Source organism: Erinaceus europaeus, chromosome 11 (assembly GCF_950295315.1).
Source record: "Erinaceus europaeus chromosome 11, mEriEur2.1, whole genome shotgun sequence".
Taxonomy (NCBI): domain Eukaryota; kingdom Metazoa; phylum Chordata; class Mammalia; order Eulipotyphla; family Erinaceidae; genus Erinaceus; species Erinaceus europaeus.
In genome coordinates, this window is record NC_080172.1 from 71,165,946 (window position 1) to 71,180,263 (window position 14,318).

Consider the following 14,318-nt stretch of genomic DNA (forward strand, 5'->3'; position numbering starts at 1 on the left):
TCACTCAGTCCAATTATTTCAGAAGGCCTGTTGCCTTCCTTTCTGTGTCTGAGGAACAATTTAAACAAATTTTTTTTATTTCATTTATTTATTTTCCTTTTGTTGCCCTTGTTGTCTTTTTGTTGTTGTTGTTGCTGCTGTTGTTATTGATGTCATCGTTGTTGGATAGGACAGAGAAATGGAGAGAGGAGGGGAAGACAGAGAGGGGGAGAGAAAGATAGACACCTGCAGACCTGCTTCACCGCCTGTGAAGCGACTCCCCTGCAGGTGGGGAGCCGGGGGCTTGAACTGGGATCTTAAGCCAGTCCTTGCGCTTTGCGCCACGTGCACTTAACCCACTGTGCTACCGCCCGACTCCCAGGAACGCTTGTTTATACCTCAGCGCTGTATAGCCAAGGCTGCCCTCGGACAGCAGGGAGCTGCTGTGGTGTCTGTGGGGAACCTTATCTCAATCAAGAGGCCTCCCCTCCACCAAGCTCCAGCCAGATGGGGCCAGGGATCTTTCACCTGCTTCTCTCCCTCTCTCTCTCCTCCTTCTCTCTTCCCCCCTTTATTTGATAGAACAGAGATAAACTGAAGGGGGAGGGATATAGAAAGGGAGAGACAGGGAGACACCTGCAGACCTGCTTCACCACTCCTGAAGCTTCCCCCCTGCAGGTGGGGACCTGGCACTTGAACCCAAGTCCTCTTGCATTTTAATGTGTGTGTGCTCAACTGGGTATGCCACCACCTAGCCACGTCCATCAACAGCTGTCGGTGATGGTGCATTACGTTGGCGAACGGCTCTCCTATAGCCTGGGGAAGCTAGTTTCTCTGCACTGAACTCACACACTTTCTGTGGTTTTTGGAAGCTTTCCAATTAAAAGCTACTTAAGCAATGCCTTTAAAAGGGGTTCAGACACACCAGGGAATCAGAGATATATTTGACAATTAAAACCAGCGGGAAACTGTTGTTAAAATTTTCGGGAGGCTCTTGCCGGCCGGGCTGGCTTCACAGGCGGGTAACAGAGACGCAGAGACAACGGCTGGGCAGGGAAGCTGTATTTCTTTATTCAGGAACAACGATTCATAAACTAAGACAAACTAATCACCAAACAGAACTCTGCTGTCTCTTTGCGGCGGCACAAGTACTCTTTTCTTTTACTCTGGAACTCAGGAACCCTCTCTTACTCTGTCACTCTGGAACTCTCGTACTGGGGAACCCTCTGAAACTCTGACACACTGGAACTCTCTCTTACTCTGTAACCCTGAAACTCTCGAACTCAGGAACTCAGGAACTCTGGCACTCTCGAACTCAGGAACCCTCTCCCGGGGTTCCTTGGGGCGGGGCCAAGCAGGCCCGTGAAATTAATAGGACTGATCCAATTCTCTTGGCGGGGGAGGGCTAGAACAAACCAATGTAAAGCATACGACAGGAAACTTATTCATGAAACAGAAACAAGAGTCACAAAAACAAGACACATCCTTGCTTAAAAAGATAATGCCAGGGGTCAGGCGGAAGCGCAGCGGGTTAAGCTCACATGGCGCTAAGCGCAAGGACTATGGAGTAAGGATCCCGGTCCCAGGCTCCGGCTCCCCACCTGCAGGGGGGTCGCTTAATGAGTGGTGAAACAGGTATTCAGGTGTCTTTCTCTCCTTTTGTCTTACCCTCCTCTCTCCATTTCTCTCTTCCTATCCAACAACAATAACAACAAAAGGGAAAAAAAGTCTCCAGGAGCAGTGGATTTGTGGTGTAGGCACTGAGCCCCAGCAATAACCTTGGAGGCAAAAAAAAAAAAAAAAAAAGATAATGCCAAGGGTTTGGATATGGTTGAACAATCACATTGCCAGGTTCAAGCCCCTGGTTCCCAGCTGCTGGGGTGAGGGGAGTTTCGTGAGTGTTGAAGCAGGGCTACAGGTGTCTTTCTCTCTCCCTACCTCCCTACCCCCCCCAATTTCTCTCTGTCCTGTCAAATAAAAGAAAAGAAAAAGAAATGGCCTCCAGGAGCAGTGAAGGCGCCTAGCCCCAGCAATAACCCAGGTGACGATTAGAAGAAAAGAAAAAGATATCAAATACAATCTTACAAACTGTTAATATGCCAGGTGGGTTCGAGCCCCCGGCTCCCCACCTTCAGGGAGTCACTTCACAAGAGGTGAAACAGGTCTGCAGGTGTCTCTTTTTCTCTCCCTGTCTCTGTCTTCCCCTCCTCTCTCCATTTCTCTCTGTCCTGTCCACAACATCAACAACAACCACAATAATAATAACCACAATGATAAAACAACAAGGGCAACAAAAGGGGGAAAAATGGTCTTCAGAAGCAATGGATTCAGCTGGTGACAGCCTGCAGAAGGGAGGGTGAAGAGCCCCCAGTGACAGGCTGGGCCACTGAGGTGCAACTGTGCCTTCCCACGGCCAAGCTGATTCTAAGCAGCACAGACTCATCTCAGGAGCTGTCCTGGAGTGGCACACTAGGACCCAGTGCTGGGGTCACAAAGCAGGAGCCACTGTTTATTCCTTTTTAATAAATATAGATGCATATATGTATATTACTTCTTACTTTAATGAGAGAGAGAAACAGAAACAGACCGAGACTAAGGTCTAGACCAGAGGAATGCTCTACCCTCATAGTGGTACAGGGGACTGAACATGGGACTTTGCAGCCTCAGGCCTGAGAGTCTTTGGTCAACCATGATGCTGCCTCCCCCACCCACAGAGGCTCATTCCTCACGCCTACTTATGAGAACACCACACCCACTTGGCCAAGTTAACCTGATATGGTGGCCACAGGTCACTGTAGCTGTTCACATTTAATTGTTATGTTTTTTAAAAAAATTTCCTATTATCTTTATTTTACCTACTGGGTAGAGACAGCCAGAAATTGAGAGGGAAAGGGGTGATAAAGAAGGAGAGACAGAGAGACACCTGCAACACTGCTTCACCTCTTACAAAGTGTTCTCCCTGCAGGTGGGAACAGGGATCTCAAACCTGGGTCCCTGTGCACTGTAACATATGCGCTCAACCAGGGGCGCCACCACCCAGTCCCTAATTATTATGTTTTTATTTCCACCAGACTATCGCTGGGGCTCAGCACTGGCACTAGGAACCCCCCACTCCCAGTGGTCACTTTTCCTGTACGTTTTTTCTTTCTAATTTTCATTAGGACAGAGAAAAAGTGAGAGAGGAGGGGAAGTGAGAGGAGAAAGAGAAAGACATCTGTAAACCTTCATTTACCCCCACACCCCCCAACAGCTGGGGAGTGGGGGCTTAAACCTGGGTCCTTGCACTTAACTGGGTGCACTTAACAGTGTGCATCACTACCTGGCCCCCTAATTCTAAAGAAATAAAATTGGACTGTGGAGATAGCATAATGGTTATGCAAAAACACTTTCATTCCTGACACACCAAGATCCCAGGTTCAGTCCCCAGCACCACCATCAGCCTGGGCTGAGCAGTGCTCTGGTAAAAATTAATTAATTAATTAATTTAAAGCTTCAATGCTTCACATTCCATTATTTAAAAAAAAATCTAATTATTTGTTTATTTGAGGGAAAGAGAGAGAACCAGGGCATCATGCTGTCACATATGATACCAGGGATGAACTCAGGAAGTCACATTTGAGAATCTAGTGCCTTACCCACTATGCCACCTCCCAGCCACTCAACACTTTTCAAGAGCTCACCAGCCATATTTACTCGTGATTGTCACAGGGCATGGCATAGGCTACAGGACACTGCTGTCACCACAGGAAGTGCCGCTGGATGGGGTCAAATCCAAACATTGCTTTACAAAGAATTACAATTATTCTTCAGTTGGGGTGGGGCGGGGGCTAAGACAGCCTGAAATTTATTTATGTGTTTATTTATCTATTTCTCATCACCACTTCAAGTCAACTTTTCCAGACAGAGACAAAGAAGTGTCTGATGGTGGTATACCTGGTAGAGCACACATGATCTCTTACACAAGGACCCAGGTTCAAGTCCCCAGTGCCCACCTGCAGGGGGAAACTTCATGAGTGGTGAAGCAGTGCTGCACATGTCTGGTTTTTCTCTCTCCCTCTCTGTCTTCCCTTCCCTTTCAAATTCTCTCTACCAACAAAGAAAGGGGAAAAGAAGAGAAAAAATGATTGTAGGGAAAGGTGGATTCATTGTGCAGGCAGAAAACCCCATCAATGACCTTAATGTTGAGAGAGAGAGAGAGAGAGAGAGAGATGCATCACAGACAGCACCAAAGCCTTCCCCCAGGGGGCAGAGCTGGACTCTGGGTCAAGTGTAGATAAAGTAGGTTTACTATCCAGCGAGCTATCTTCTCAGTCCAGTCTAAAGCATTTTTAAATTTGCACTTTTTACTTACTTCACATGAAATAGATCTAGCTCTCAAGCATTCCATGAGTGAGAATCCAGAGCATCATTTTAGTAAGGGTGGTGCTGGGGGTCAAAATAGTAGCCTGGAAGCATAGGAGGTGCCACAGAGGGTGGAACATAAGACTTGTAAGCAGGGATCCTGAGTTCCATCCCCAGCACCACATATGCTGGAGTAGGTACTGGTCTCCCAGTTCTCTCTCTCCTTAATAAGTAATTTGTTTAAAGAAATGGAGCAGAACCTTATTAAAGTAAGGAGAACAAAAGCTGAATAAGGGCAAGAGGCTGGCATACGTTAATGATGATTCTTTAGTCACTATCAGGCCACCCCATCAGCTGGGGCCCTAGTCGGGGAGTCCTGGGATTCCCACACAGACATGATGGGCCTAGACCTTTAACAGACCCCTCTAGACACTGTCACTGGTCATCTCCATCAGAAACAGCACAATGGGCCCCTTTGGGGGCCCCTATAGGACCTTTCCCTCAAGGTGGATCAACAATGGTAGAGAATGTTCCATCCTCCCAAAGGAGGTTGGATAATATACTCTATCTACCACCTGAGGAAGATGGGTCCTGAAAGTGAGGCAGCTTGGAACGTTCCTACTCATGACCACAAAATGTGAGCTCAGACCTACAGGGATGCAGAGGTCACATAGGCTCCTAAGCTGAATATGGGCCCCAGATCAGATCAAATCAATGGGGTTTACAGTCAACAATATTTATACACCTTTCCGACATTTGGGAGCTACTCTTACCTGATCCAGCTTTCTAGTCCTTTGCCCAGCCATGGCATCATCTCCCCAGATAATAACTTGGGTCTACCTGCATATCAGATGTCAGGCTCAGGAAAAAACCTAGTATAGCCATGGGCCCTTTGGAATATAACTAAAACAGACCTACTGTCTCCAAAACAAAGACCCAACATCTTCAATAAATATCTTCAATATTCTTGCCTTTAGGTTCATGATTAGTCAACAATTTATTTGGCTTTATATCTTACCTCTTTTTTCAGCTACCAGGTTCCAGATGCTACCATGATGCCAACCAGACTTTCCTGGGCAGATGACCCCACCAATGTGTCCTGGAGCCCCACTTCCCCAGAGCCCTGCCCCACTAGGGAAAGAGAGAGACAGGCTGGGAGTATGGATCAACCTGTTAACACCCATGTTCAGTGGGGAAGCAATTACCGAAGCCAGACCTTCCACCTTCTGCAACCCATAATGACTCTGGGTTCATACTCCCAGGGGGTTAAAGAATAGGAATGCTATCAAGGGGAGGTGATGGGATATGGAGTTCTGGTGCTGGGAATTACATGGAACTGTACCCCTCTTATCCTATGATTTTGTCAGTGTTTCCATTTTATAAATAGAAATTAAAAAAAAATTGGAACAGGACCAGGAAATAGCTCCCTTGGTAGTGAACACACTTCACCATGTGCAACAGCTCAGGCTTGAATCCCTGGCCATCGCATGGGAGCACCATGCAAAGGAGAAGCTTCACACACAGTGAGTCAGTGCTGTGGTGTCTCCTCTCTCTCTCTCTCTCTCTCTCTCTATATATATATATATATATATATATCAGGAAGAAAAGAAAGAAAGAAAACAAGTCCAACAGGAGCAGTGGAATCACACAGACACAAAGCTCCTTCAGGAAGGAAGTAAGAAAGGAAGGACAGAAGGAAGAAGGAAAGGTGAGGGGACAGAAAGGAGAGGAAGTGAGCAGTGGAGAGGGGAGAGGAAGGGAGGAGGGGGAAACAAAATCTGGAAAAAAAAAAAAACAATAGCAGCAGCTGGACTGCTCACACCCCCCCTCTCCCCAGCCTGTGCTGCTCCAGCCTGACTTCCCTCCTGCAAGGCCCAGCAGAGCACCTGTCACCGCCCCACTCTACAAATGACACACAGTGGCCGCACAGGGGAGGGGACCACGCAGACCCACACTGAGAGCAAGAGCTTGGCTCTGCCCCAATCCAGTTCTCCTGGGAATGGATCTGCTTACTTGAAGGGATGGAAGGAGAGACATCTTCCAGTGGAGTTCTGACTCAGCTCACAGTCAGAACAGTCAGGATGGAGAAAGAACGAAAAAACGGAACTCAGGCCAGTGAGGCCAGAGGTAGGTGGAGACCAGGAAAACAACCATGAGGGCAGATAATGGGTGTTTTGTTTTGTTTTGTTCTTTGCTTTTTATCACCAGGGTTTCACCACCACGGGTCAACTTTTTCCAAACAGAAAGGGGAGGGGGAGCTAGCACAGCACGAGATCTGCCCCCAGTGCCCCAATAGTCCCATATGCTGTGCCTGGGCTCAAATCCAGGCCTCATGCATGACAAAGCAGGTGCCCTCCCAGGGAGCTTGCCAGCAGTCTAAAAATATGTTTTCTTTTTTTTCCTTTTTCTTCTTCAACCAGAGCACTGCTTAGCTCTGGCTTACGGTGGTGCTGGGGCTTTGGAGTCTCAGGCATGAACGTTGTTGTACAGAACCATTATGCTATCTCCCTTACTCTGGCATTTTTTTTTAAATTTGTTTTATTATTTTTTTCTTTTTTATTTAAGAAAGGATTAGTTAACAAAACCATAGGGTAGGAGGGGTACAACTCCACACAATTCCCACCACCCAATCTCCATATTCCACCCCCTCCCCTGATAGCTTTCCCATTCTCTATCCCTCTGGGAGCATGGACCCAGGGTCATTGTGGGTTGCAGAAGGTAGAAGGTCTGGCTTCTGTAATTGCTTCCCCGCTGAACATGGGCATTGAATGGTCAGTCCATACTCCCAGTCTGCCTCTCTCTTTCCCTAGGAGGGTGGGTCTCTGGGGAAGCGGAGCTCCAGGACACATTGGTGGGGTCTTCAGTCCAGGGAAGCCTGGCCGGCATCCTGATGACATCTGGAACCTGATGACTGAAAAGAGAGTTAACATACGAAGCCAAACATATTGTTGAGCAATCATGGACCCAAAGCTTGGAATAGTGGAGAGGAAGTGTTAGGGGGGTACTCACTGCAAACTCTAGTGTACTTCTGCTTTCAGGTATATATTTTGCAGTAGTTTACGGATACGTGTGAACATATGCTCTCTCTTACAGAAACTGGTGTCTATCTAGGTTTTGGGACTTTGTTAGAAAGTGAACCACCTGAGATGGAATTAGAGTATACTATGAAAGGAAAGGTCTCACCCGAGTAATGAAGCTGAAGGGTTGTCATTCCACACATGAAGTCTCTGGATACAGTCTGAAGTGAAGCATGTTGAGGTGGCAATCATTGTGTTGGTTAGGTTGTGATCGGCAGATGCAATATTATTTGATATGGATTGGGAGAGGCATACGGGAAAGTGGGCCCTATCCAAGGGTTCCAGGACTGGAGGAAGTAGAGGCTCTATAGTGGAGATGTGAGGTTCCTGCTGTCTTAGGGTTCAAAAAGACAATTGATAGTTAATGTTATCATCACATTATTTGGTAATTGAGTTAACTCTGAAAAGTCCTTTTGTTAGGGTTTGCTGTACAGTACCCAGTATTTTGTATATAGCTGTGCTATTGGTTGCTTCTGATCTACTTGGTCTAGGCTTTTGAGAGAATCTGCATATCAATTACACAGCCTATATATTAAAAAGATTCAGTCTGTGTTTTAAAAAACTTCGAGGCATACAATTAATTTCCCCCCTCTCATATTAATTAACTAGTGATTTTTTTTAAAGATTTTATTTATGAGGAAGATAGGAGGAAAGAGAAGTAACCAGACATCACTCTGGCACATGTGCTGCCGGGGATCGAACTTGGGACCTCATGCTTGAAAATCCAAAGCTTTATCACTGTGCCACCTCCTGGACCACACAATTAACTAGTGATTTATATGACTACATTTTACTAGGAGTGTACATAAACACCATTCCCACCACCAAAAGACTGTGACCCATCCCCCCCACCCAGTCCCACCCCCCACTGGCCCAGGAAGCTGCATGTCTACCCCTCACCACAGGGTTTTTACTTTGGTGCCCTACTTATAATTTAGTCAGGTCCTGCTTTTAGTTTCCCTTTCAGATCTTCTTACTCAACTTCTGTTGATGAGTGGGATCATCCCATACTCATCTTTATCTTTCTGACTTAGCTCACTTAACATAATTCCTTCTAGCTCTGTCCAAGATGGGTCAGCGAAGGTGGGTTCATTGTTCTTGATAGCTGCATAGTATTCCATTGTGTATATATACCACAGCTTTCTCAGCCACTCATCTGTTGTTGGGCACCTGGGTTGCTTCCAGGTTTTAGCTATTATGAATTGTGCTGCTATGAACATAGGAGTACACACCTCTTTTTGGTTGGGTGTTATGGAGTCCTTGGGGTATAACCCCAGGAGAGGAATACTGGATCATATGGAAGGTCCATGTCTAGCCTTGTGAGAGTTTTCCAGACTGCTCTCCACAGAGGTTGTACCAATTTACATTCCCACCAGCAATGTAAAAGGGTTCCTCTGTCCCCACAACCTCTCCAGCATTTGTTGCTGCTGTCCTTTTTGATGTATGCCATTCTTACAGGAGTGAGGTGGTATCTTAGTGTTGTCTTAATTTGCATTTCTCTGACAATCAGTGACCTAGAGCAGTTTTTCATATGTTTGTTAGCCTTTTGGATCTCCTCTGAGGTGAATGTTTTGTTCATATCCTCTGCCCATTTTTGGATGGGGTCATTTGCTTTTTTGGTGCTAAGTTTGCTGAGCTCTTTATATATTTTGGTGATTAGTTTCTTGTCTGATGTATGGCATGTGAAGATCTTCTCCCATTCTGTGAGGGGTCTCTTTGTTTGTGTGATAGTTTCTTTGGCTGTGCAGAAGCTTTTCAATTTGATGTAGTCCCATTGGTTTCTGCTTTAGTCTTCCTTGCAATTGGGTTTGATTCATCAAAGATGTCCTTGAGGTGTATGTTGGAAACTGTTTTACCAATGTTTTCCTCTAAGTATTTGATTGTTTCTGGTCTGACATCTAGGTCTTTGATCCATTTGGAGTTGATTTTTGTTTCTGGTGAGATAAAGTGGTTCAATTTCATTCTTCTGCATGTTACAACCCAGTTTTCCCAGCACCATTTATTGAAGAGAGCCTTCTTTTTCCATTTAATCCTTTGGGCCCCCTTATCAAAGATTAGATGTCCATAGGTGTGGGTACTCTGGCATTTAAAAAAAATTTATTTATTTATTTATTCCCTTTTGTTGCCCTTGTTTTATTGTTGTAATTATTATTATTGTTATTGATGTCATCGTTGTTGGATAGGACAGAGAGAAATGGAGAGAGGAGGGGAAGACAGAGAGGGAAAGAGAAAGATAGATACCTGCAGACCTGCTTCACTGCCTGTGAAATGACTCCCTTGCAGGTGGGGAGTTGGGGTTCGAACCGGGAACCTTATGCTGGTCCTTGCGCTTTGCGCCACATTCTAGCATTTTTTAATTAGTGTGTGTGTGTGTGTGTGTGTGTGTGTGTGTGTGTATTCATTTATTTATTTATTGCTAAAGGAAAGAAGAGGAAAAAGCCAAAACATCATTCTGGGGGTTGAACTGCGTACTTCCTGCTTGAGAATCCAACACCCTACCCACTGTGCTGCCTTCTGGTTGCATTTTCTAAATTATATACACGGAGGAAATAGTCATCTGGCTAGACTGCTCCCCAATATGTCACTGATACCTTATCTGATCAAACCCCAGTGCCCCCCATCTCCACCCCTGCATGAGATGGACCCACAGACCTTTACTCTCTTACCCACTGGAACCCTTCTCATGGCGATTTCTCTCCTCTCCTCTCCTCTCCTCTCCTCTCCTCTCCTCTCCTCTCCTCTCCTCTCCTCTCCTCTCCTCTCCTCTCCTCTCCTCTCCTCTCCTCTCTTCTCCATTCTTTTCATGGAGTTGGGGCCTCAAACATGCATAGTTTCATGGCTCCCAGGTGGCTTCTTCATTCTAAGAGACAGAGAGAGAGAGACTTCAGAACACCAGAGCTTCCCTTGCTGTGGGGCCAGGAAGATAGCTTATTTGTTATGCAAAACACTCTTATGCCTAAGACTCTGAGATCTCAAGTTCACTTCCAACATGGAACCTCTGTAGGCCAGAGCTGAGCAGTGCTAGGATATGATGATGATGATGATGATGACAACAGTAAGAATAGCAAAGAAACAAAATGCTAATACTGTTGTATTATAAGACTGCCAGTGAGCCAACTAGGAAAGAAGTAGTAGAGGCCCAGAAGCCAACAGGAGAAGGTAAATAATCAAAATCAGAGCAGAAAATAATGAAATAGAAACCAGTAAGCTGAATCAAAGGATTAATGAATCCAAGAGTTGTTTCTTCAAAAGGATAAATAAAATAAACCAATTGACTAGACTTCTCAAAAAAATTAAAATAAGAGAGGAAGAGAGAGAGAAAGGGGAAGTTTTGAGAAAAGCAATCAGGAATGAGAGAAGTAAAACCACAATGGAAGATGGGGAGATACAAAGAATCACACAAGGCTACTTTGAACCCATCAATTCAAATAAATTTGACAATCTCGATGATTTCTTTTCTTTTCTTTTTTTGCCTCCAGGATTATTGCTGGGGCTCAGTGCCTGCACTACTAATCCACTGCTCCTGGAGGCTATTCTTTCCCCTTTTGTTGCCCTTGTTGTTGTTATTATTATTGTTGTTATTGCTGTCATTGTTGTTGGATAGGACAGACAGAAATCGAAAGAGGAGGGGAAGACAGAGGAGGGGAGAGAAAGACAGACACCTACAGATCTGCTTCACACAACCCCCTGCAGGTGGGGAGTCGGGGGCTCGAACCTGGATCCTTACTCTGGTCTTGCTCTTCACGGCATGTGTGCTTAACCTGCTGCAATACCACCTGGCCGGGAAAAGGATGAATTTCTAAAATCATACCACCTGCCAAGTTTAACCCAAGAGGAAGTTGACAGCTTAAATAAGCTAATATCTAATACAGAAATTAAATCAATAACCAAAAATAGAAGTCCAAGTCCAGATAGTTTCACAAATGAATTCTATAAGACTTTTAAAGAACTAATACAATTGTCCTCAAATTGTTTCAGAGAATTGGAGAGGGGCGACTGTTTCCAAACACACTCTATGAAACTAATATATTAATCCCTAAAGCAGGAAAAGATTCTATCAAAAAAGAAAACTACAGACCTATCTCTTTGAACACTGATGCAAAAAAAATCTCGACAAAATCTTGGCAATTGAACTCAACAACGTATAAGAGAATAATTCACCAAGATCAAGTGGGATTCATCTGTGGGAAACAGGAATGGTTTAACATCCAAAAATCAGTTTAGAATTGTACCCCTCTTATCCTATGGTCTTGTCAATACTTTTTATTTTATAAATAAATTAATTAAAAATGAAAAAAAGAAGTTAAAGACATAAATAAACATAAAGACATTTTGCATAAAAAAGAAGAAAATCAGTGTAACCCACCATGCCAATAAAAAGAAGGATGAAAACCACATGATTATATGAACTGATGCAGAAAAGGAATATGACAAGAGCCAACATCAATTTATAGTAAAGACCCTCCAGATATAAGAACAGAGGGACAATTCCTCAGCATTATAAAGTCCATGTATAGTAAACCCATGATTAACATCATCCTCAATGGGGAAAAACTGAAAGCTTTTCCCCTAAAATCTGGAACCACACAGGGTGTCCTCCATCACCATTGTCATTCAGCATAGTCCTGAAGGTCCTCACCACTGCAAGCATGCTAGAAGGAGACATCAGTGGTACAAAGATTGGAAAGGAAGAAACCAAACTATCATTATTTGCTGATAACAAAGACGTTAGTAAAAATAAATAAATAAATAAATTCAGTAAAGTAGCAGGATACAAAATCAATACCTGTAAGTCTGTGGCATTCCTATATACAAATTATGACTTAGATGCAGGGAAATGAACTTAATCCCATTTACAATAGAACGAACAAACAAAAAGAAAAAGCAACCTGTAACACCTCAGAGTGAACCTCACAAAGGAGGTGAACAATCTTTACAAGGAAAAATATAGAACATTGATAAAAAGAAAAAAAAAAAAGAGGACACATAGAAATGGAAGGACATTCCTTGTTCCCGGACTGGAAGATCAAACATTATTAAAATAGCCACTCTACCAAAAGCAATCAACAATTGTATGGAGGCCCTATCAAGACCTCAATGGCATTTTTCAAGAAAATTGAAAAAATTTTCCAAAAAAAAAAATCTGTGTAGAGCCACACCAAAAACAAACAAACAAACAAACAAACACGATTAAATAGCCACAGCTCTTTTGACAAAAAGGATAAATGGAGGCATCATGTTCCCCAACTTCAGTTTATGTTACAAAGCAACAGTGATTAAAACAGCATGACACTGGAGTAGAAACGGGCCCCGGGATCAATGGAACAGAACTGGAAGTCCAGAACTGAGCCCACACACGTGAAGTCATCTAATATGTGGCCAAGGTGCCACAGCCATACAATGAGGGAAATGAAGGCCTCTTCAACAAATGGCGCTGGGACAGCTGGGCAGCCACATGGAGGAAATAAAGCTACATCATCGGCTAACTCCATACACCAAAGTCAGGCCAGAATGGAGCAGAAATCTAGATATTGGGCAAGAAACTATTTTTTTTTAAAGAAAATGTATTAGTGATTTACTAATGATTAACCATATTGTAAGGTAACAGGGCTACAATTCCACACAGTTCCCACCACCAGAGTTCCTTATCCCATCTCCTCCACTGGGAGATTCCCTATTCTTTATCCCTCTGGGAGCGTGAACTGATATCAAATATCCATAAAGAGCTGCTACATGGACATGGGGGCACAGTCCTTTGGTGACGGGAGTGGGGAAATACATAAAGAACTGGTACAGTTCAACAAAGAAAAATAATAACTCAAGAAAAAGTGGGACAAAGAACTCTATAGACAGGGCAGGTGGTGGCACACCTGGTTGAGCACACATGTTGCAATGCTCAAGGACCCAGGTTTGAGTCACCAGTCCCCACCTGTAGGCGGAAAGCTTTTCGAGTGGTGAAGCAGGGCTGCAGGAGTTTCCTTGTCTCTCTCCCTGTCTTCCCCTTCCCTCTCGATTTCTGGCTGTCTCTATCCAATAAATAAACAAATAAATAAATGTTATTAAAAATAAAATTAGCTAAATAGCCAGATTTTTAAAAGCTTTTTAAAAATATTTTTTATCTTTATTTATTTATTTATTGGATAGAGACAGCCAGAAATCAAGATGGAAGTGGGAGAGGGAGAAAAGAGAGGGAGAGAGACACCTGCAGCCCTGCTTCACCACTCTTGAGGCTTTTCCCCTGAAGGTGGGGACCAGGGGCTCCAACCGAGTCCTTGCGCATTGTAACATGTGCCAGGTGTGCCATCGCCTGGTGAGCCACCGCCCGGCCCCAATAGAGAGATTTCTAAAGAAGAGATACACATGGCCCACAGAAATGTAAAGGAATGCTCCACATTACTTATCATTAGAGAAATGCAAGTCAAAACTATGCAGAGATTCCACCTCACGCCTATGGGTTACATCAGCAAAACAGGGAACGACAGGTGTTGGCGAGGACGTGGAGAAAAGAGGACTCTGTTACTCTGTTGGTGGGATTGACTGCAAACTAGTACAGCCCCTTTGGTAGACAGTATAGAGAATCCTCAAAAAAATAAAAACGAAGTTACTGTGTCACCCAACAATACCACCCCTAGGCATTGACACAAAGGAAATTTTCTGGTGGTTATCTCTGGGACATGGGAGGTGGGAACACAGAATTCTGGTGGTGGGTGTGGTGTGGTGTGGAACTATACGCTTTTGGGGTGGGGGAGGGGGGGTGCCAGGCACGTGCAAGGTGACTGCAAAGAGCTTATCACAAAGCCCAGCGATAGCTCACCTAGTGGGGCGCCTGCATTGACATGTGCATGGCCTAGGTTCATTGAGCCCAGGCACCACAGGGAAATGCCACAGTCCTGGGGGGAGTTCCAGTGCTTGAGTGTCCGT